At 42.1% G+C, this 24,871-nt stretch overlaps 1 protein-coding gene across 7 annotated transcripts in view; it reads left to right on the top strand.

Annotated features, from left to right (window-relative positions):
• The first annotated feature begins 3,624 nt into the window (after positions 1–3,624).
• LOC122556496 (prolyl 4-hydroxylase subunit alpha-2-like) overlaps positions 3,625–24,871 on the top strand; it is a 92,032-nt gene continuing 70,785 nt past the window's right edge. For 5 of the 7 annotated variants that reach the window (XM_087995180.1, XM_087995182.1, XM_043703190.2 and 2 more), the window contains exon 1: positions 3,871–4,026. The gene's annotated coding sequence lies outside the window, so the exon portion shown is untranslated. Of the gene's footprint in view, positions 3,732–3,870; positions 4,027–24,871 lie in introns of those variants that run through there. The other 2 variants (XM_043703189.2, XM_043703195.2) reach the window with 2 other exon arrangements.

Consider the following 24,871-nt stretch of genomic DNA (forward strand, 5'->3'; position numbering starts at 1 on the left):
AAGAAGATGCTACTGTTCTGCCTAGAAAGAAGGCTGAGAGATTTGATCATTTGATTGAGATTTTCAAAATTATAAGCAGGCTAGACAGAGTAGATCAGGTGAAGTTGTTTTTGCTGGTAACAGAAACAAGAACAAGAGGGCACATATTTAAAGTGATGTGCAAATGAACCAAGGTCAATGTGAAAATAAAACCGTTCACACAGTAAGTAGGGATACATGGAACGATTTGCCAGGAAGTGTGATTGAGACAGGATCGATTGAAGCATTTAAGAGGCCATTGGATATTTTGATAGATAGTAATGGTGTTCAAGGATATAGGGAACAAACTGGAGTTTGGCATTAGATAATTGAGTCAGCCCAGGTATCAAATTGGAGTCTAGCATTTTGGTAAGTGCAGGTGTTTTTTTTTGCTTCATTGAGCATACAATTCACATGATGTCATCCTGATTATGTAAAAGAGATGTTATCATCGAAGGGACATTAAAGGAGAAATTGCCAAGGAACAGGCTATCTGTAAATCTCAGCTGTTGCACATTGAAAGTCACAGTATGTTCCCAGTGCAACCAAGACTAGATCTGCAATAAGTTAACAACGCAGTAATTCTGGCATCATATCCCCTCCTCATGAATAAACATTCTGGTAAGACTCTTGTGGAGCGAATTGCCAAATGGCGTCACTCCGATTCTCGTTTCCAAGTACTGAGCCATGGATTTCTCCACGTTTATCGTTTACTTTTGACTCGTAGCAGTCAAGAAAATGTCACTTCTCTTATCGCCTACCATCAGTTGCATTCAAAGGATTTACAACCCATTGGCCATATTATGAACACTTCCTCTGTTCATAAGGTCTAGCAGTGGGGCTTGAACCTGGAGCTTCTGGCCCAGAGGCAGGGGCGCTACACCTGCAACATTTCATATCCACACAATTGGAGAAGTTTGTAAGAAATGGTGGAAAGATCAGCAGGTCTGGCAGCACCTTTGGAGGGGAAACATTTCAGGTTCATTCTGTTTCCTCCTCCATCTCCACCTGACCTGCTGATTGTCTCCAGCATATTCTGTTTTTGTTTCAGATTACATCCAGCACTGGCTGCATTTTGCTTTTCCATTACAGAAGGGTTACTGTTTATTCCAATAAAGGTGGATGGCTAGACAGCCATAGGCCTGTATCCTGTGGCGTTTCGAGGAAGAGTCAGAAGTAACTTAATCAAAATATACAATATCCTGAAGGGACACAACCAGGCGGATATTAAAAAGTTGTTCCTCTTGTGAAGGATCTAGATCTAAGGGTCATAGGTTAAAAATAAGGAGCTCCCCCATTAAGAAGAGATGAGGAAACATATTTTCTCTCAAGGGATTGTGAGTCTTTGGAATTCCCTTCTTCAAAAGACAGTCGATGCAGAATCTTTAATTTTTTTAAAGATAGCAGCAGATTGATTCTTAAACAGAAATTGCAGGTGAAACTCAGCAGATATGACAGCATCTCTAAGATGAAAGTAGAATTAACATTTTGATGAAGAATCGCTGGACTTGATACATTAACTCTGCTTTCTTCCCATAGATGCTGCCTGACCTGCTGAGTTCCTCCAGCAATATTTGTTTTTCAGACCTCCAGCACCTGCAGTTGTTTGTTTTGTTGTAGATAGACTCGTGATTACCAAGGGGATGAAAGATTGTCAGGGATAATCAGGAATGTCGAGTTGAGATTACAATCAGATCAGCCATTACCTTACTGAATGGCAGATTAAAAACCCGAAAGAACTGCAAATGCTGTAAACCAGAAGCAAAAACAGAAATTGCTGGAAAAGCTCATCAAGTCTGGCAGCATCCATGAAGAGAAAACAGTGTTAACGTTTTGGGTCTGGTAACCCTTCCTCAGGACTGTTCTGAGGGGTTCTCAGGAAGGGTCACTCGACCGAAAACATTAACTCTGTTTGGCCTCAGCTGGAATGTTGTTGGGAGTATTAAAATGCAGTCAAATTTTGGGTGCCACACTTTAAGAAGGTTGTCAAGGAATTAGCATGAGCCCAGAAAGGATTCATAATAATATTTCCAAAATGAGGAACTTCACTTAGATTGCTGGATTGGAGATGCTAGGACTGTTACCCTTTGTTCTGAGAAGGGTGACTGGACCTGAAATGTTAACTCTGATTTCTTTCCCTAGATGCTGCCAGACCAGCTGAGCTTTTCCAGCAATGTCTGTTTTTGTTATTGAATGACAGAACAGGCTGGATGGACTGAGTGGCCCACTCTTGTCACATACTCGTGTTCTCAGGCTGCTAAAAACCTGACTGGGTTTCCATTGCAAGGAAGCATAGCCTATTTCTCACCCCTCCAGTCTCAAAGCAGCTGTAAGTAAAGGGCAGGGACTGCACGTTCCACGTTATTAAAGCTCGAAGAGAGATTAAGGAGGGATGTCAGCCTCATGCTTTCTCTGCTACCGCGAACCAGCAGTGTGAGCGTGCACTCAAGCACGATTCAGCATCACACATGCAACAGCTCTCTAGTACCGTAATTCACCAAAACAAATGACCCAAATTCTCAGTCTGATTTCTGTCCTTAAATGATAGTAGAAAAACAGATTATGAAACATGGATCTGTGCAAAAGTGCTTTCAGCACAAAAGCAAACCTCTGAGTTTTCTTCATGACTTCTAATAAGCTTAAGGCAAGTTTAATGGAAACAAACAGCATGGAGACTTAGAGTCATAGTGATGTCCAGGACGGAAACAAACCCTTCGGTCCAACTGGTCCATGCCGGCCAGATACCCTAACCTAATCTAGTCCCATTTGCCAGCACGTAGCCCATATCTATTCCCCATATACAGTATTTAATTCCAACAGAGTCAGAAATCACAGGACACCAGATTAGGGTCCAACAGGTTTATTTGATATTACAAGCTTTCAGACCGTAGACCTTTCCTCAGGTGAAGTGTCACCCTAACCCGAACCGTTCACCTGACAACGGGGCTACGTGCTGAAAGCTTGTAATTTCAAATAAACCTTTTTATTAGATTACTTACAGTGTGGAAACAGGCCCTTCGGAGCAACAAGTCCACACCGACCGGCCTAAGTGCAACCCACCCAGACCCATTTCCCTCTTCACCTAACATTATGGGCAATTTAGCATGGCCAATTCACCTGACCTGCACATCTTTGTGACTGTGGGAGGAAACCAGAGCACCCGGAGGAAATCCATGCAGACACAGGGAGAAATGTGCAAACTCCACACAGTCAGTTGCCTGAGGTGGGAATTGAACCCGGATCTCTGGTGCTGTGAGGCAGCAGTGCTAACCACTGTGCCACTATGCCGCCCAGTGGACTCTAAACCTGCGTGATTTCTGACTTTCTCCACCCCAGTCCAACCCTGGTACCTCCACATCATGGCTACCATTAATTCCAACTGTGTTACAGAATTCAATCTGTCTGCAAGAGAGTTGTTCCTTTAGCCATTTTGCAAATGCAACAAAAAGTTCAAATCAGTCCTAAAGAGTAGAACCCCCGTGGTTGTTTCAGTCTAGCTGGAGAGTGGATTGCTCTCTTTGTTTCCCCTGAATTGAGAGGCGGTGTTTGTCGGAGAGGTAAGGCATTCGGGGTTCGATCACTACGTGGCAGTAGAGAGAGAGATTTCAGATCTGGAAATCAGCAGCAGGATAGCAAAGGGAGAGCGAGCGCGAGAGAGAGGGGAACAAGGAATTCGTGTGAACCTACGCGCTGAATACATCACCCTGTTGGAGGTAAGAAATCCCCTGGGTTGACGGTGAATGAGATGTCTTGTAACTGGAGAGGGAGAGAGAGAGAGCGAGTGATTGAGGATTCAGCCTGATATCTGTGCAGCAATCAGAAATCAGGCAGAGACAGCGATCGCGCTGAATGGATCTACCTAAGAGCTCTGCCATCTCCTTTCTCTCTGTCTCTGTCGTTCTCTGGCCCCTGTGTTATGTTTAGCGTGATTTCAGGAGATCTGCAACTATTAGAAACCCCAGCCCCGTTCTTCTACAAACCCTCTTGACAAAGTTATTTGAACTTAAGGTAAGAGTGTCCGCCACTGTTGTATAAACCCTGTTTTATTGAGAGGATTCCGGGAATGCCTGTTTATCCCACACCATCTCTGCCATGTTTAGTTACAATCATAAGTTTGTAAACATCCCTGGCGCTGGAAAGACAAGTTTTAATCGTTCTTCCCACTGAGTGCAGTCAGAAGTGTTATATAAAAAAACATTAGGTCATTCAACTCGACTTTTTTGTAAACAGCACAGCTGTTTCGTGTAACAACCAGGTCGTGTTTTCGACCTCGTTAGTACTTTTGTGATTGTCTTTCGCGCTGCAACACAACTTTACTTTCATTACATAATAGGGTGGACACAGGGACAGATTTGGTCTCGCTCCAAAACCGTTCAAACTGCTTTCGGCTGTGAGTGAACACAACTCTTAACTAACACATGAGTGCTGCTTGCTTTCTCCTATCGCATGCAGTGAATCAGAAAAGTAAAGCCGTGCAGATCAGAGAGAGTCCATTCGGTCTGTCGAGTCTGTGCTCTCTCCTGAAGGACAATGTATACAGACACGCCTGCCCTTTCTCCGCATCCCTCCATTCTCCTTAGAAGTTGCTGTCCACCCGTCCATTTTATTTTAGCTTATTTCAGCAATGTTACAACATCGGAGGCCGAGGAGTGACCTTATAGAGGTTTGTAGAATCATGAGTGGCATGGACAGGGTAAATAGACAAGGTCTTTTCCCTGGGGTGCGAGAGTGCAGAAGGTTTAATGTGAGAGTGGAAGGATTTTAAAAAAGGACCTAAGGGCAACTTTTTCACGCAAAGGGTGGTGTGTGTATGGAATGAGCTGCCAGAGGAAGTGGTGGAGTCTGGTACAATTACAACAATTAACAGGCATCTGAATGGGTATATGACTAGGATGGGTTTAGAGGGATAAGGGCCAAGTGCTGGTAAATGGGACTAGATTAATTTAGGATATCTGACCGTGATGGACAAGTTGGACCAAAGGGTCTGTTTCTGTGCTGTACGGCTCTATGATTCTAAGTGCTTGTATCAAATGGAAGTCAAAGTGTACTTCTCCAGACAGTTTCTTTCAGCTGGGTTAGTCAGTGTGAAGGAAGGGGACTCTGGAAATCCCCTTGATCAAAAATATCACCACCCACTCAAGATCCTCTTAAAAGGGTTGGATTGTGTTAGCTGCTGGGTTAGCCCCTTAATCTGAACCATACATTGATGGTGTTCTTCTTTAAGTAGCTAAGGATAGATAAATCTGACTGAAAATTGCTTTAGGTAGTTTTCTCCCAAATATCTCAATGCCATGCTCAATGACCTGACAGTCTCTTTCTCTTCTGAGTTGTTTCACCTCCTGATTCTGGGATATGCTGTGATCATCTATCACATATTTAACCTTCCCCCAAATCAGGGAGGATTTTAATTTGAGGGCTTTTGTTGTTGCCAGAGAAACTGTGATTAAAGGAAGAAATGAGAAGGAAGTGTGGAGTGGTTTATTTTGGTCAGAAGAATATGGAAACACAATATAAAACGAAGGGTGCAGTTCTAAAGGGAACGCAGGAGCAGAGGATGCAAATGAATAAGTGAATTGAATGTGGCGGTAAGGTTGGGAACACAGTTAACTAAGCTTAAGGCATCTTGGACTTTATAGATAGAGACAGAATGTGCAGACCAAGGAAGTTATGTAAAACCTGTATGAACTCTGGTTTAGCATCAACTGGTATGTTGTTGCATCATTAAAATGCAGTCCAGTTCTGGGTGCCATACTTTAGGAATGATGTCAAGGCATTATCAAGAGCTCAGAAAAGGTTCACAGTAATGGTTCCAGAGATGAGGAACTTCAGTTACATTGCTGGATTGGAGAAGCTAGGACTGTTCTCCTTACAGGGCGTTGAGATAGAAGTACACAAAATCAGGAGGGGTCTGGACAGGGTAGCAAGGGAAAATGCTGTTCCAGCAAGTGGAATGATTAAGAACAAGAGGGCACAGGTTTAAAGTCTAAGGCACATGAAACAATGGTGACCTTCAGTGAATGGCCTTGAATGCATTGCCTGAGACTATGGTGAAGGCCCATTGAGTTGAGGCATTCAAGAGGGAATTGAAATATCAGGGAAAGAAAATTATGCAGGATTACGGGGCGTTGTGAGGAGAATTTCACTTGATGAATTGTTCCTTTAGAGAGCTGTTGTATGGTGCAGAAATGATAAGCTGATTGGCCTCTATGTTGTGACTATTCTGTGAAAGGAAGTTTGGCTTTGTATAGCATCTTTCCCAACCTTGGGATGGCTAAATTAAGCAGCTTTTAAAATGTATTAAAGCAAGAATTACCTAAAGTTAGGAAGTCCCATGAACAGCAATATTTTAATCATCAAACAGTTGAAGACTAGTTCTTTGGCCATGAATCCAGGGTGAACCACAGTGCCCTTCACATTGTGCCATGAGGTCTTTCACATCCATCTGAGATGGCAAATAGAACTTCCCTTTAACATTTCAGCTGAAAGACAGCACTTCTATAATGTGCTGCACCCTCAGTATTACTTTGTGAGTGTCAGTTTAGATTAGCTACTCAACTAATAGAGGATGTTACACCTCACTTGGGTATCATGCTTGAAATTAAGCCCCGCTTTTTCTAAACTCATTGCAAAAGTTAAAATCACTTTTTAAAAACACTGAATTCTCCAATTTACCTGATTTTTCAGACAGAGGTTCGCAGAAGGCATGGACCAGATCTCTGTACTTAACAAGAATTACTATGTATTACAAGTAAATAGACTCCAGCTGCAGGCAAACAATTATGAGCTGTTAGCAAGTAGCAGTATTAAATAAAACTCTGATCCTGTTCTAACTACCCCTCACACACCCGCACATGCACATAGTCTCTGTTCACAGAATCTAATCACACATCTATACTGCAGTGAGGCTTGGAATGGGTATCAGTGACACATACGTGTATCAAAGAAGTCACACCAATAACACCTCGCCACTTTAAAAAAAATCATCTATGGGATGAGGTGGCACAGGCTAGGTCAGCATTTATTGCCCAGAGGGCAGTTAGGAGTCAACCACATTGCTGTGGGTCTGGAGTCACATGTCGGCCAGATCAATAATTGCTGGTTTTTGCACCGATTAGAATGCTGCTTCTCTGTCTTCCTTCACCAAATGTTTTCCCTGTTTTGTAAGAGGCACAAGGCAGCTGGTTCACACTTATAAAAAGCCTTTGACTTATTTATTAAAAGTCACAGATTACAGCAACAGCTGAAGGAAAAATCAACTGTTTTTCCTCAGGCTCATTGTGTTCTTTTATTGCAGAGAACAAGGAGAGCTCTTGAGTTGGTGGCAATTTAAAGGCTTATCACAATCTTGTTGATAACCCCAAGCTGTTCAGCTACCTAAGAACTAATCATATAGTTGTTGGTAGGCAGAAGGCCTTTGTCATTAATAACTGATCACTAGTTCATTGACCGAGCAGCTATATGTTGCCAGTTGACACTCCATTTGCATGCATACCTTGGCCCCAGTTCACTGTCAGAGAACCCTTCAACCACTGCTTGAATGAGCAGCTATGTAAACGCTGCCTCCAATAATTGTCAGGTTTCTTGCTTTAGTTAAACTTCAGCCATGCATCAGCAGTCCTTGAGTTATGTAACAGTTTTTTTCTCCTATTTCAGTCCTCAACAAAAGTATGGAAAAATTAAAATGATGTAGTGATTACAAGGGGTCTGGCATTCAGTAGCTTGTCTGAGAGATATGGGACAGCTACCCATGAGTCACAGGTAACACCTAAGAGAGCAAGAAGCTGAGTTATTGCCCTTAGCAAGCATTGGAAGCAGGGTCTCTTTTATAACCCCAAGCTGTTCAGCTACCTGAGAACTAATCATATAGTTGTTGGTAGGCAGAAGGCCTTTGTCATCAATAACTGATCACTAGTTCATTGACCGAGCAGCTATGTGTTGCCAGTTGACACTCCATTTGCATGCAGGGTCTCTTAAAGGTTCCTGCAGTATTGTCGTTATTGCTACCCAAGCTTTCTCTATCCATCTACCTTGTATTAAGACATCATTGTGACCATGGACTCTAGCCTATTGTTTGGGGCAAAGTTTCAGGCGTTTAGCAGGATGGTTGACCAAGAGACCCTCCAATGTTTAACACTTGGAGTTTGCACATTTTCCCTGTGTCTGTGTGGGTTTCCTCCGGGTGCTCTGGTTTCCTCCCACAGTCCAAAGATGTGCAGGTCAGGTGAATTCGTCATGCTAAATTGCCCATAGTGTTAGGAGCATTAGTCAAAGGGAAGTGGGTCTGGGTGGCTTACTGTTCGGAGGATCAGTGTGAACTGGTTGGGCTGAAGGGCCTATTTCCATACTGTAGGTAATCTAATCATAATCAACCTGCTGTCCAGGAAGTATTTACAGTGTGAAAGCTCCCTGTTTGGCCATCTTATGAATGCACAATCTATGGCCATCAGGCCCTGACATGTAACTTGAACACAGGGGTTTTTGGCCAGAAACAGACTCTCTCCTCGGGCTTTCTTGTCTCCTATTTTCTTTCGCTTTCCCAAAACCATGTTTTTGCTTCTTTGTCTTGGCAGTGTGCATGAGTGAAGTTAGTTGTATCAGATTAGCCTTCTTGGCTTGCAACCAGCACAAGAATTGACTTCATCAGACAAAAAAAAAACTGCATACTGTTTCTTTACTCTCAGCGGTACCATCAGACCGTGCCAAGGTTACATCACATTTCACATTCAGCTGTTTGGATGCAGCTTCTACCAAAGTAATGTATATGTTTTTGAAAACAAGATGATTCCTGAAACATTTTTGCAGAACAACACCTCCATTTAAGGAGAACAAAATGCACTGTGGATGTATGCTGCAGTGAAGTAGGCTATAAGAAAAGTGATATAATGCTTTGAGGTGCTTGAAAAGAAATCCCTGTTTATGGAGAGAATTGAAGTGTGGCAATCCTGACGCTGTTTGTTGTAGAATGGTGGTAAATGTGCCAGGTGAGGAGGTGTGGTAATGGAATGGCATTTTGATAACAAGCAAAGACTGAACAGATTACAAGCTGCTCTTGAGCAAATTTCAGACAAAGATTTCAGTATTCCTAACTGACAGATAGTTTTTGTAGTCGCACTAAAATTTCCTAGAGATTGGAAAATCAAGAAATGAATGGGACGGAAGGAATTAAAGTAATCACGCCCACCTGGGTAAACTCTTAGATCTAATGGCTAACAAGTCCTCATGACCTGATGGTTTGTATCCTAGAGTCTTGAAAGAAATGATTGCAGAGACAACAAAGGCATTGTTTATAATTTTACAAAATTCCTTGAATGCTGCAAGGGTCCCAGCAATTAGAATAGGCGGTACCTACAGTAATGTCACTGGAGCGGTAATCCAGAACCCCCAGTTAATGTTCTGGGGACATGGGTTGAAATCCCAACACGGCAGGTGGTGAGTATCGAATTCAAGAATCTTGTGGAATAAAAGGCTACCCCTAGTTAGTATTGTGAATTGAAATAAAACCCCACCTGGTTCACTAATCTACTTTAGGGAGAGAAATTTGCCATCTTTACTCAGTGTGGCTTACAAGTAACAATGCAGCAATATGGTTGACACATTGGGCAATTGCCCTTGGGCAGTTATGAACAGGCAATAACTGTTGGCCAGTAAGGCCCACATCCTATTAACAAACTTTTAAAACTTGGAAAATGTAACAACATATATTCAAGAAGGGAGGGAGACTGAGAGAAGAAAACCATTGTCTAGCATCTTTCATGGTGAAATTGCTGAAATCCATTATTAAGGCTGTTATACCAAGATACTTAGCAAATCATAATGAGATGAGACAGTCTCAACATAGTTTACTGAAAGGGAACCCATGTTTAACTAATTAGCATGTTCTGAAGAAATTACATGCAAGGTGGATAAAGAGGAGCCTATAGGTGTAGTGTACTTGAATTTTCAAAAGGCTTTTGATAAGTTGGCACATCAAAGGTAACTAAACAAACTAAGATTTCATGGTGTGAGGGGTAACCTGTCAGCTTGGTGATGGATTGATTAATTAACAAGAAGCAGAGCATCGAGATAAATTATTTTTATTGGGTTAGCAAGCTATAACTATCGGAGTGCCTCAGTAATCAGTGCTGGGGCCTCAACTATTTATAATCTATGTCATTAACTTGGATGAAGGGATCAAATGTCCAGTTGCTAAATTTGCTGGTGAGGTCAAGGTAAGTCGCTAAGAAAATTGACAGCAAGAGTCAAGGAGTCTACATACAATATGGATAAAGGAAGTAAGTGCACAAAAATTTGGAAGATGGAATATAATGTGGAAAAATGTCAATTTTCGCAACTTTAGCTGTAAGAATGTAAATAGTGCATTATTTAAGTTGAACTTGCAGAACTCTGGTACAGAGGGATCTGGGCGTCATGGTCCGTGAATCATGAAAAAGCAGCATACAGGTACAATAGGTGACTAGAAAGGCAAATGAAATATTGGTGTTTATTACAAGGGATCTAGAAAATAAACATAGCAATGTTTTACTGCAGCCTTGATTTCTCTCTTTGCAGTTACTGCCAGAACTGCTGAATTTGTCCAGTTGTATCTGTCTTTAAAATAAACACCATGTTCCTTCAGCTGTTCACAACAGGCAAGGTATTGACTGTACCCAACCAACTTGTGATTGCAAAACTGAAAGCAGAGTCCACACTAGATAAAGCTGTGTGATTAGACAGTATGTGCTAAATAATCTGGACTGTGCTAAGAATTAGACTGATAACCAATTTAACATTGTCAGTCGGGTTCACAGTGTGGCATTCTTGCACATACTTGAAGCTACATATAGTAAAACATTGGGCCAAGCTCTTTACACACAGAAAGAACATGTGAACTCTAAGGGTGAAGGGATGACACTTTAGAACAGAGCTGAGGAGGAATTTCTTCAGCTTGAGGATGATGAATCAATGGAACTCATTGCCACAGAAGCCTGTAGAGTCCAAGTTATTGAATGTGTTTAAGATAGAAGTAGGTTATTTATTAATATGGGGATGAAGGTTACAGGGAGAAGGCTGGAGAATGAAGTTGAGAAAAATATTAGCTATGATCGAATGGTGAATTGAAATCATTGCGCCAAATGGCCGAATTCTGCTCCTATATCTTCTGTATGTTCTAATCAACCTGCTCGGTGATGACATTACATACCTATAGAACAGGTGGGGCTTGAATCCAGCCCTCCTAACTCAGAGATAGGGATACTACTACTGCACCAAACAAGCTTTCTGCTCCTATATCTTGTGTTTTTATGTACACACATTAAATCTATTTCAGCTTATTAGAATAGATGAGAACCATTCTGTGGTCATGGTATTGCCCTGAGATATGAACCAACCTCAGTCAATCAGCCTGGTTTAAACTAATCAAATCTTGGGAGCTAAATGTTAATTATTATATGTCTCATGCATTCTCCATTGAAAAACCTCTACCAATCAGAGTTCACTAGCAAATCAATTAGCATATGGTATAAAATGTTGCTTTGCATTGGTGTTCTTGCAAATGTCCTGATAATTGCAAGAGGAAAGGTTTTGATAAAACATGTCCTTTTTCAGAAATCCTCAAGTTCTATACTACCAAACTACCATTGATTATAGATGTTATTGAGCCATAATGCTGAAGCATTGCAGGCATTAAATGGACTGAGGAGTGGAACATCAAATCTTGAAGGAACAACCAGTTTTTTAGATTAGATTAGATTAGATTCCCTACAGTGTGGAAACAGGCCCTTTGGCCCAACCAATCCACACTGACCCTCCGAAGAGTAACCCACCAAACCCATTTCTCTCTGACTAATGCACCTAACACTATGGTAATTTAGCATGGCCAATTCACCTGACCTGCACATTTTTGGATTGTGAGAGGAAACCGGAGCACCCAGAGGAAACCCACGCAGACACAGGAAGAACGTGCAAACTCCACACAGACTGTCACCCAAGGCTGGAATTGAACCTGGGATCCTGATGCTGTGAGGCAGCCGTGCTAACCACTGAGCTATCTTTGTTGAAAAATATTTGCTTACGTTTCCAAGTTAACCTGCCTCTATCAAATTCAATTGATGCAATACTGAATCTAACCTGTAGAAAACTACTTAATGCACAGTACTTACAACATAAAGACATTTGACCCAACAGGTTTTTGTCATGACTAATTTTGCATGTGAGCCTCCAAGAAGCTACCTCCCCTTACTCCATCAGCATAGCCTTGTGTTCTTTTCTCCCTCATTTATGTATCTAGCTTCCCTTTAAAGCTTCAACTACTCCAAGTTATAGCAAATAAACTGGTGAGATTATTTTAGAATACAGTGTTCAATTCTGGTCTCCCTGTTCTAGGAAAGATGTTGTTAAACTTGAGAGAGTTCAGAAAAAATGTTGCTGGGATTGGAAGGTTTGAGCTATAGGGAGAGGCTGAATAGGCTGGGGCTTTTTGCCCTGGAGTGACGGAGGCTGAGAGGTGACCTTATAGTGGTTTATAAAATCATGAGGGACATGGATAGGTTTAATAGCCAAGGTCTTTTTCAGGGTAGGAGAGACTAAAACTAGAGGGCATAGGTTTCAGATGAGAGAGGAAAGATTTTAGAGGGACCTGAGGGGCAAGGTTTTCATGCAGATAATGGTGCCTATATGGAGCGAGCTGCTAGAGGAGGTAGTGTAGACTGGTACTATTACAACATTTGAAAGGCATCTGGATGGGTACATGAATAGGAAAGGTTTACAGGGATATGGGCCAAATGCTGGCAAATGGGACTAAATCATTGTAGATTATCTGGTCGGCATGGATGAGTTGGACTGAAGGGTCTGTTTCCGTGCTGTATTACTCTATGACTTTTAACTGAAATGACCTCTGAAATGGCCAGGGGCAATTAGAGATGGGCAAAAATTACTGGCCTTACCAGTGATGCCCACAATGCATGGAATAAGTCAAATTAAGTTCCACATTCTATCGACCCTCAAGGCAAAGATACTTGTTTTGAACTCTTTCTGGCATTCATATATTCATGCCCTATAGAAACTAGCAGCTCCTGGCAATCTCTCATGTGGAATAATTGGACTAAGTCTGTTTACATGCAAACTTCAGCTTCGCAACTTTCTGCCAGAAATTTCTTTAGTGGAAACACCGTGCTCAGAATAGTTATTTTGATTCAACGCTGGGAATTCCAAATTTCACTGATTTTGAACCAAGGTTTCTGTCAAAGTTATACTGCTGCTCAGAAGGTCAAGGTCAAACCTAGTGCTTGTTTTTTTTAAAATTGGAGAAAAATAGTGACATTGATAGTAATGGACCAGTCACTGGATGACTGTATCTTTGACTGCACATGTTCAAGCCCCACCACAGCAACTGGTAGAATTTTAAATTCAATCAATAAAACTTGGAATTGAAAGTGTGTCTAAAATGGTGAGTGTAATAACTATCATCAATTGTTGGAAAAGCCCATCAGGTTCATTAATGTACTTTAGGGGAAGAAAATTTGTTATCCTTGCTTGGTCTGATTATATGTGACTCCATCACACAGCAAGGTGCTGCCTCTCAGCTGCTTTCTGAAATGCCATGTCAAGCCACTCAATTCAAGGGCAGCTGGGGATGGGCAACAAATGCTGGCCTTCCCAGTGATGCCCACATTCCATGAAAGAATTAAGTTCATATAGAATCCATTGTCACAATTAAAGAAAAGTTGAGGGGTTGCATTGTAAAAGGTGAACTTCGAGAAAACTTCTCAATTGGAAACCAATGGGAATGAGATTCAGCAGTGACTAAGGTGTATAACATTACCCCCATGATGAATCCATTTGTTCAAGGTTGGATCTGATTGTTGTTTGCCATTTTATGGATCATGGACAACAGGGAGGAAGAACAAATTCATTCTAAGAGGTTTATAGCTCTCTATTCACTGTGGTTTTGCAGCGTCTGTTTGAGAAAACTCTGTTATCCTGGGGTTAGAATACTGTCATGATTTATATGCTGGGGTAGCAAGTTGAGAGAGCTTGAAGTTTTCAGATGCCAATCTTCAATAATTTGATTGAAGTTATACATGTTGACTTAGTAGCAATTTCATGTTGACTATGCTTCTGTGAAGCATCCTGAAATTTTGTTTTCTGTTTAAAGGTGCAAATTACAACAAACTGTTGGTTCACAGAGATTAGATCAATTTTTGAATGTTTTGATCCAAAAGTAATAAGCGTGACTCCCTGCTGAAGTGCAACAATTCCTTTACTGGAATAGACATGTTTTACACTGAAAATAAAACCACACAGCTAAGATATGTTGTATAAGGTGATGGCTCTGAAAGAGTTAATGTTGAAGTCGCATTACCTCCACTTAAACTGATGATAGAGCAGTTGATCTTGCATGTGGTTCCAATATGGACAGATTTCCCATGTCTCACTCCTGATGGTCATAATTGTGTCTAACTAATAAATGTTAATTGTATTTATTCAAACATTCAATAAACTGTACCCTGTTAGTTAAGACAAATGCCTCTTCTTGTTAAGACTCTTGGGGACTATCCTCTTCGAAGTCCTTAAACTCACCATAAGAAGGAGGATTAAATAGGGTGGGCTTTTGTGGTGCAGTGATACTGTCCCTCACTCTGGGTTAGGAGGACCTGGTTTACCTCCCATCTGCCCTGGATGTGTGTTATAACATGTCTGAACAGGTTGATTAAAATTACTGGAAGAAAAACAATTGTTGGCATCAAATTATTCCAAACACTAGCTGCTGGTGATTGATGGCCAATGCAATAAGATATAGGGTTAAAAATATATTAACAAAGTGGTGTGCTGTCTGTGAGAGATTTGTGAAAATCGTATCCACAATAGAAGGAACTTGCAGATTCCTCATTCAGCACGTATCCGTGTCTCTAACAGTAGTAATTATATTATTGGATGTAGCTAATGGCACAATCTCAGTATATTCATTCAAGGCTTAGTGAACTGAGCAAGCAGTGCACTTTGATCTATTCACACATAGATGACCATAGTAAATGCTGCTGCAGTGGGTGTGACTGTGTACTTTGTTAATCTCTGGTCTATTAGGTTTGGAATGCTGGATATTTCTGAAGCTAAAGAATGTGGTAGCTTGTCTGAACCAGATAGAGTAAATTGTACAAGTCTTCATTTTGCAAAGACTTTGCAAAGTAAGCCAAGCAAAATGAACCAGCATGGTTGGGAAAACAAATTACTAGTTTTAAGCCTGAAAGGACTGTTTACTGAGTGTAGGAGATACTATTTAAAGGAACTTTATTCCATGTTTTGAGGTATGATTCTGCATGAAAGTCAGATACTGTACAATGATCTACTCCCTTACAAAGTAATGGTGGAGTGAATGCTTTGGGCTTGATACCACTTTAGATTAGATTAGATTCCCTACAATGTGGAAACAGGCCCTTTGGCCCAACAGGTCCACACTGAACCTCTGAAGAGTAACCCACCCAGATCCATTACCCTCTGACTAATGCAACTAACACTATGGGCAATTTAGAATGGCCAATTCACCTGACCTGCACATCTTTGGACTGTGGGAGGAAACCAAATACCCAGAGGAAATCCACGCAGACACTGGGAGGATGTGCAAACTCCACACAGACAGGTGCCCAGGGTTGCAATCGAACCTGGGTCCCTGGTGCTGTGAGGCAGCAGTGCTAACCACTGAGCCACCATGCAGCCCTTTGCTGTTTTCTGTGGATTAACTATTAAGTTCCTCAGATGTTGTAGTTACTCTTTGATGGCATGGTAAATAAGGAGTCTGCTGTTATTTCGGTGTCACTCCTTCACTTTGAGAGCTAAGTCGAACGGGAAAGTATTATGACAAACCCTGCCTGTAGTATCGGTTGCATAAGTTAAGATTGACTTTAGCCATTCGCATAATAAGGGAGGTTTAAGCTGTCCATTCAACAAGGTTTGTTTATTCAACCACGGCCAACCAAGGATTTGGGTCTTCTGATCAAAATGTTGAATGAAGTAAAAAGCATTGTTTTGCTATTTACAGAAAAAAATCTCAACTGTAAGTTCTTAATGAATGGGAATATAAACTTTGGATAGTTAAAAACATTCCAATTTTACGACCTTAAGAGACATAAATTGCACATTTTTTTATGCACTTACAGAACATGGGACCACTGGCTGGGTCAACATTTATTGACTGTCCATAGTTGTCCTTGAGAAAGGGGTGAGCTGTCTTCTTGAACTGTTGCAGTGTTGTGTGCTGTAGGTAGACCCTTAATGCCCTGAAGGAGGGAATTCCTGGATTTTGGCCCATATTATGACTTGCAATTTATTTCTATCTATTTTATGGAATGAAGAAATATTTTTGGATCAAGGTTTAGATTGAAAAGTCTTAAGGCCAGTATCTGATGTGGCTCAAGTGGGTTGAATTCAATGCCTAGACAATATTATGGACACTGATTTTTATGGAGTTGGGCTGAATCAGCACACATTTAAAAGTGGCACGTAGCATCCAGTTCAGGGTTATCCTGTGTCAACAATTTTTGTGGAGTTAACATGTTGTGCACTCTCAGCATTTGTGAAAAGTCTAGTCAGCTTCTCAAGCTCGCGGAGAAAGTGAGGACTGCAGGTGTTGGAGAGTCAGAGTTGAAAAGGGTGGCACTGGAAAAGCACAGCAGGTCAGGCAGCACACAAGGAGCAGGAGAGTCAACATTTCGGGCATAAGCCTACATCAGGAGTGTGGAGGGGGAAGGAGAGTGAGAGGTAAATGGGGGTTGAGGTGGGGCTGGGGGAAAGGTAGCTAGGAAGGTGATAGGTGGATGCAGGTGGGGTGTGATTGTGATAGATCGATGAGAAGGGTGGAGCAGATAGGTGAATGCAGATGAAGAGGTAGGACAGGTCAAGAGGGCGGTGCCAAGTTGGAGGGTTGGAACTGGGATGAGATGGGGGGAGGGGAGATTTGGAAACTAATGAAATCGATGTTCATGTTGTGTGGTTGAGGGGCCCGAAGGCAGAAGATGAGGCGTTCTTCCTCCACTTGGTAGGTGGCTTCGATTTGGCAGGGGAGGAGGCCCAGGGTTTGCATGTCCTTGGGGAGTGGGAGGGGGTGTTGAAGCAGTCGACCATAGGATGGTCGGATTGTTTCTTGCATATGTCCCAAAGTTGTTCCCTGAAGCTCATGACTTACTGCCTTTCAGAAAAGGTGTGTCCTTTAACATGGATTCAGGAATCCTATTTGAGAATTATGGCATGATCTGTGCCATCTTATATCTTGCAAGCTCCATGCATCTGTGCCTTCTCCTATCTCCCAAGTCGCTTTGATTACAACCATGCCCATTCACCCAGTGTGAACTATGTACTAAACCAATGAGCCATATGATAATCATGGCAAGGCTTTCTATTCTTTGGGAGAAATAAACTGCTTACAAGCTTATATAAATATCAGTCTGACAATATATTAATAGGCCGAAAATTTCCCCTTCTGAGACAGGGCAAGTAATATGGTGGGAAAGAGGTGTGGGAATCTCCCTGGTTCCAATGTGCCCAATTATCTGCCCATGTTCCACCTTGGAAATTCCATTGCCAGTTCAGCCCTTAAGGGGTCAGTTAACAATCACTGAAGAACCTCAGCCCACTTGGACTGCAATCACTTTATGTAAAGACATGACCATAAGACCATAAAAAAATAATTGGAACAAGAGTAGACTGTTTGGCCTACTGTGCCATTCAGTTGGATTATACCTGAGCTGACACTCCTCACTTCTCTCCTTCATTTGCTGTTGATAGGCTTCTTTAGAAATGGTCTAGAAACGATTGTTGATTGGAGAAACAATTCATTGTAAAACCCTCCAGTTGCATCCCTCTGCATTTTGAACCACAGCTCGATTAGCCACGTAAGAGCTGCGTAAGCCAGGTTCAGAAGAATCCATGGCACAAGTTTGAACAGGAGCAGGAAAGTAACCACACTCATAAGTCTTGGCAGAACACAGATGTGTTCCGTGGTGCTGTAAGACCAAAATAAATAACTGCAGGAGTAGGCTGTTCAGCCCTCATTCCTGATGAAGAGCTCTGGCCCGAAACGCGATTTTCCTGCTCGTCGGATGCTGCCTGACCTGTTGTGCTTTTTCAGCAACGCACTCTCAACTTTGATCTCCAGCATCTGCAGACCTCACTGTCTCCCTGTTCAGCCCTCATGCCTACTCCACAATTCAACAGGATATGGCTGATCTGACATTCCACGCATCCACTTTCCTGCCTTTTCCCCATAACCCTTGATTCCTTTACTGATCAAGAATTGATCTATCTCAGCCTTAAGTATGCAAAAGGACTCTACCCACTGCTTTATGGCAAAAAGTTCCAAAGACTCTCAATTCTCTGAGAGAAAAAGTTCTTCCTCATCTTAGCCTTAAATTGGTTCCTCTTAATTCTGTGACTACGGCTCCTCATTGAAGACTCTCCCATAAAGGGAGAGTCCTTTCAGCATTTACTGTGTCAAGCCCCTTCAGAATCCTGTATGTTTCAACGAACATAGAATGGTACAGCACAGGAACAGGCCCTTCAGCCCATCATGCCAGCATCAACCATGATGCCATTCTAAACTAATACTATTTGCCTGCATATGGTCTGTATCCCTCTATTCTCTGTCTGTTCATGTGTCTGTCTAAACGCCTGTTATACATAGCTGTTGTACCTGCTTCTACCACCTCCCCTGGCAGCACATCCAGGTATCTACCGTCCTTTGTGTTTAAAAAACTGTTTCACACATCTCCTTTAAACCTTTCACCATCACTTTAAACCCATGCCTCCTAATATTTGACATTTCCACCTTGTGGTAAATACTCCTAAAACTATCCTAGCTTTCTTGCTTACCTGCTGCACTTAGAGTCATAGAGATGTACAGCATGGAAACAGACCCTTCGGTCCAACCCGTTCATGCCAACCAGATATCCCAACCCAATCTAGTCCCACCTGTCAACACCTGCCCATATCCCTCCAACCCCTTCCTATTCATATAACCATCCAAATGCCTCTTAAATGTTGCAGTTGTACCAGTCTCCACCACTTCCTCTGGCAGCTCATTCCATACACGTACCACCTTCTGCGTGAAAAAGTTGCCCCTTAGGTCTCTTTTATATCTTTCCCCTCTCGCCCTAAACCTATGCCCTCTAGTTCTGGACTCCCCGACCCCAGGGAAAGGACTTTGCCGATTTACCCTATTCATGCCCCTCATAATTTTGTAAACCTCTATAAGGTCACCCCTCAGCCTCCGACGCTCCATGGAAAACAACCCCAGCCTGTTCAGCTTCTCCCTATAGCTCAAATCCTCCAACCCTGGCAACATCCTTGTAAATCTTTTCTGAACCCTTTCAAGTTTCACAATATCTTTCCGATAGGAAGGAGACCAGAATTGCACGCAACTTATGTGCTACCTTTCTATGTTTCATGCACAAATTCCCCCAAGTCTCTTCTTGTTGCAGTTTTTCACAGTTTTTATCAATTTGAATAATATCCTGTTCTTTTATTCAGCCTTCCAAAATTAACAACTTCATGTTTTCCCATATTATACCCTTTTGCCAACTTTCTGCCAATTTACCTAAACTTATCAATTTGTCTTTTGTAAATTCTTCCAATGGTTTAGAAGTAAAGTTGACTTTTCTGAGCTCTTTAAAATCTCCAGATTTATTCATTGCGTTCTAGTTGTGAAACCCTTGGATGAAGTCAGCAAAAGCTTGCTGTGCTGGTAGAGGGCCAGATAGCCTCAAATCTCAATGTTGCTTTCCTCTGTAGCTAATGTGCCCTTCAATAACTCGTTATTAATGTCTAGACAGATGACAGTGGAATAATTAGACTTCTTCATCCAGCCAATTAGAATCTGTGTCTTAGCTATGGACAGAAGGAGGCAACTTGAAAAAGGAAAAAATAAAATCTGAAGAGAAAAAGAGTCAGGTTTTATTGCACAATTGCATTTTAATTCAAGAAAAATGCTGTTCAGTGGTTTGAAACAAATGCTTGAGCAATTGGATGATTCACTGTTTCATTGACATGTCTGTCTCATTGCATTGCTATGTGATGACTCGGTGACCCATAATGTAAAAAGCTCCATTCTCCTTCATCTCAGAACAAGATGAAACGCGGCCTGCTTGAGCTTGTAATATTCTAATGTGTGGAACATAATTAAACCCAGACAGCACTTAACGCCATTCAACATGAATTAATTTGCAAGGCTTAACATGGAGTACTTGCTGCTATGACAGGCATGCAGGTTTTGTGGGCTGTGGCTGCAGTGAAATGGGTAACATCACTGGCCTTGGAACAGACAGTGATCAGGAAGACTCATGAATTTGCAAACAAGGGCCACAAAGTGATTTGGCCCTGGGCAGTGACTTATTGTAAAGAACATTCTTGTAACTGCACCATAAAGCAACACCATGCTTTAACTTCCACTGTCTTTCAAAAAAAATCCCTCTCTTTAGTGCCAGATTTGAATTGGTGGGCTGTGAATTTATGCTAAGATGAACCCGTGGGAATAGCTGATTTGCTAAAATCACAGTTAGAGATTTGTTGGGCTGTGAGTGGCCTCTAGTTTCTATTCCAAGTACGTAGGTGCAAGATCTATTCAAAACAAGTAGTTCCCTGTAAATCTTTGCTGATCCCTGGTGAATTGGAGCACTTGGAATAACCTCACCATTACATCAAGCTAAATCAGTGTGCAGCATTTCCAGCAGTAACCTTAGACTGAACTGGAATGTTCTCGGCTCTGTTAAAGCTAAACTTGTTCCAACAGGCCAGGGTTCTGCTCTACTTAGGTCATGACTTTGCACCACACACGAACCAGTTCAAGAATCTAAAGTTAAACTGTTCGTAAGAAACAAGCTAGCATAATTTTATAATGGCCCTCTGCTTCTGAGACTATTTCTCTTAAAAAGTATGCTTTGCATTGAATAGGGAGGGAATTGATTTCCAAAGTGTAACTTAATAAGTTGTAGCTGACGCAACTTTGTTTAATAACACTCTAGAGCAGAGTCTCAGGATGTTATATTATGCCAGAAGTATGACCTAATGGTGAGTTGCTGATGTACACCTCACCCATTGCACTCCTGTATGAGAATGTTGGAACTTAAACACATGCACCAACTTTGCAGGCAGTAATCAAGCTAAGTTCAGTCTCCAAAACACAAACGTTTCTAGTCAGCCAAGATCCATATCTTGCACCCCTCCATGGAGATGTTGGCAGATTTATTCCAACATCACATGTGTCGTGCTCAACCTGACTTATCTCCTAGTCAGCAGAACTTCTATTAAGATCGCATGATGCCTGGGGAGCAGGGCTTATGGGGAATATTCCACTACACCTGTTCCAACATGCACAGGCAACAAGGTAGGCATGCAAGACCAAATTCAGTTTCTTGCCTGTCTGATCAACCAATCCAGTGTTAAAACTTCATGATGAAGGGCTTATGCCTGAACCGTCTATTCTCTTGCTCCTCGGATGCTGCCTGACCTGCTGTGCTTTTCCAGCCTCACACTCTCGACTCAGTGTTAAAAATGTGTGACTGTGTGTAAAAATTAGCAAGTGTGATTCTCGAATGTACAGATCCACCCAAAAGTGGATGGACAGGAGAGAATGGAGCAATATGCATCTTCATATGAGGTGCAGTATCACACATTGGCAGCACTCCTGCCTCAAAGTTAAAAGATTGTTGGCTTATGTTGAGTTCCAGGATTTCAGCTAAATGCTGAGTAGTGCCTGTCACTGAAACTCCACTAACTGGTTAAAAATCACTTGTAAACCAGTGCTGACGTTGAACTTAACAGCAACAGTTCCTGTATCTAACATAGCTTTTTAAAATGTATTCATGGGATGTGGGCACCACTGGCTGGCCAGCATTTCTTTCCCATCTTTAGTTGCCCTTAATTTAATAGTAATTGGTACAACAGAGTTGCTTGCTAGGCCATTGCAGAGGGCATTTTAAAGTCAACTACATTGCTATGTGGTGTGGAGTCACATCTAGGCCATATGGATGGCAGATTTCCTTCCCCAAAGGAAATTAGTGAGCTGGATGTGCTTTTTTGGACAATTGACAAGTTTCATTGTCTTAATTCCAGATATTTATTTTAAATTGAATTCAAGTTCCACCATTTGTCATCGCAGGGTTCAAACCCAGGTCCCCAGAATGTTAACTGACTTTGGATTAATAGTCCATTGATAATATTGAGGTGGCATAGTGACTCAGTGGTTAGCACTGCTGCCTCACGGCACCAGGGTCCCAGGTTTGATTCTAGCCTCGAGCGACTGTCTGTGTGGAGTTTGTATATTCTTCCCCCTGTCTGAGTGGGTTTCCTCCCACAGTCCAAAGATGTGCAGATTTGGTGAATTGGCCATGCTAAATTGCTCATAATGTTAGGTGCATTAGTCAGGGGGAAAACGGGTCTGGGTGTGTTACTCTTCAGAGGGTTGATGTGGACTGATTGGGCTGAAGAGCCTGTTTCCACACTGTAGGGAATCTATTCTAATCTCTAATATCACTAAGCCATCACCTCACTTGATCAGATCAGGTTTTAATTACCAACTCTGAAATATGACATTTATGGATGCAGCAAGTATATGAAATCCTGCCTACAGTATTTTGGTAATAGTGCAAGCCTGCAGCCTATTGTAAATAATTGTTGCAGCGCCTTGGTGATATATTGGGGCTACGTACTGGAGATTCTGTGAAATCGCTTGAGTTACAATTATAAAGTCAATTTCGGTTTAAATATTTGTGAACTCGAGCTCACAAAAGTATTTGCACAACTTCTGGATAACTTGGAACTCCTCTGAAATGTTATTAATTTTGCGCTTGTTGCCAAATTATAGGAACCCTGAAATAACAGTAAATTAAGAAAAGGAAGTAGAACAACAAAAGGATTCTCTCTTGCCCTGAATGCTGGAATTCAATCATGGGTTGAACCTCAACCGAACTTCATAGTGAAGAATCATAAGACCCAAATGTACAGGCTGGCTCTGCTGCCCCTCCTTGAGATGTGAAAGCTAGCTATTGTTTGGGGTTGGTGGGAAGATATTGAGCTGCTCTGGTCTTTGGGAAAGAATTACACAAAACCAGGTTATAGTCCAACAGGTATATTTGGAAATATTAGATATCAGAGCACTGCTCCTTCATCAGCTAGGGAAAGATGATAAAGCTATGTGAGAGACTTGCCTCTCAGAGGTCACATTCCTCTATCCAGTGCATTCCAGGCCCAGTCCCGCAGTCAAATTATTGCAGATCAAGTGACCCACCTCCCACCCCTAATCGATGTGCCCGCACTTGTGTACCTGTCAGGTAGGCAAAAATCTTTCTCGAATGTTAGCCGTAATTCAAGGGAATTGGAGTACAAGAGCAAGGAGATCTTACTGCAGCTGTACAAGGTGCTGGTGAGACCATGTCTGGAGTACTGTGAGCAGTTTTAGTCCCCTTATTTAAGGAAATATATCACTTCATTCGAGGCAGTTCAGAGAAGGTTCACTAGGGATGATATCACTGGAGTTTCGAAGCATGAGGGGTTATCTCATTGCAACTGCCACAGTACAGGAAGGTATCCAAGGAAATGAAGGCTTTTGGAGAAGATGCACAGTTTTACCAGGATGTTTACCAAGATTAGAGTGTATTAGTTATAAGGAGAGCTTGAGCAAACTTGGATTGTTTTTGTCCAGGTTAAGGAGTGGCGCTCCGAAAGCTAGTGTGCTTCCAATTAAACCTGTTGGACTATAACCTGGTGTTGTGTGATTTTTAACTTTGTACATCCCAGTCCAACACCGACATCTCCAAATCTTGGATTGTTTTTGCTAGAGTATCAGAGGCTGATAGGCGAACTGATGGAAGTATATAAAATTATGAGAGGCATGGATGGGGGGGGATAGTCAGAGTCTTTTTCCAATGGTGGAAAGTCAAAAACTAGGTGGCACAGGTTTAAGATGAGAGGGGAAATGTTTAAAGAAAATGTACGAGGAATTTTTATTTTAAGATAGAGGTGCATAGAATGTGCTGCCATAGGAGATTGGGGCACCTGGGAATAATTTCACTGCTCCTCTTCAGAATCGTGCCATGGATTCGTCTAAACCAGGCTCATGTGACATTCAACCCACAGGCTACAGTGTGGCTCACCCAGTAGTCCTATGTGGCTCATCAAGCCATGTTTTAAAATGTAGAGGGAAGTGCGATGGAAGCTTTTACAAGGAGCTGTTCTCCATTCAACAGTCATTTCAATACCATTTCCAATCAGCCTATCATCAGCAAGTGCAGGAGAGAAACATTCTGTGACTGGAGGAGCAACCAACTCAACACATGATTGATTGCCAGGGGGGATGTGGAAGGTGGCTGAGTGAGTCACAGGAGACGGGTGAGTGAATGAACAGGGAATCATGGATGTGAGCGAGTGATCAGTTAGGGTTTGATGAGTGAGCAATGGGAGATGGGTAAGTTGAATGACTGTGGCGTTGATGGGTGAGTGAGTGATTAACTGGTGGGGGGGGGGGTGGATTAGTGGGTCTAAACAAGGTACTTAGCCATCTGTCCCCTCCGTCTTCTCCTCCTCATCCGTACTCTGCATAATCTACCCATAACCTATCCATAAGGCAGGTTGGGAGAGAAGGAGAAACAGGCTGGGCCCAATTTCATGTGAATTCCTCTAAGGTCAACTTTGAGTGTGCTGGACCAGAGATGAACCACAGCTTGTGTTAGGTAAACCTAATATCTTACCTCAGCTGTAGTCCCAATCTTGTCCCTGATGATGAGGAGTGTGGGCATAGTCTTTTTTCTCTCTCAAGCTCTGCTCCTGAATTGAAAGGTGAGAAAATAGCTTTATGAGTTATCCTTGCTGGTTGGCACTTTTTAGTGGCCATTTT

The sequence above is a fragment of the Chiloscyllium plagiosum genome, unplaced genomic scaffold, assembly GCF_037043375.1.
Source record: "Chiloscyllium plagiosum isolate Xiang-an unplaced genomic scaffold, Cpla_swu_hap1 HiC_scaffold_16, whole genome shotgun sequence".
NCBI lineage: Eukaryota > Metazoa > Chordata > Chondrichthyes > Orectolobiformes > Hemiscylliidae > Chiloscyllium > Chiloscyllium plagiosum.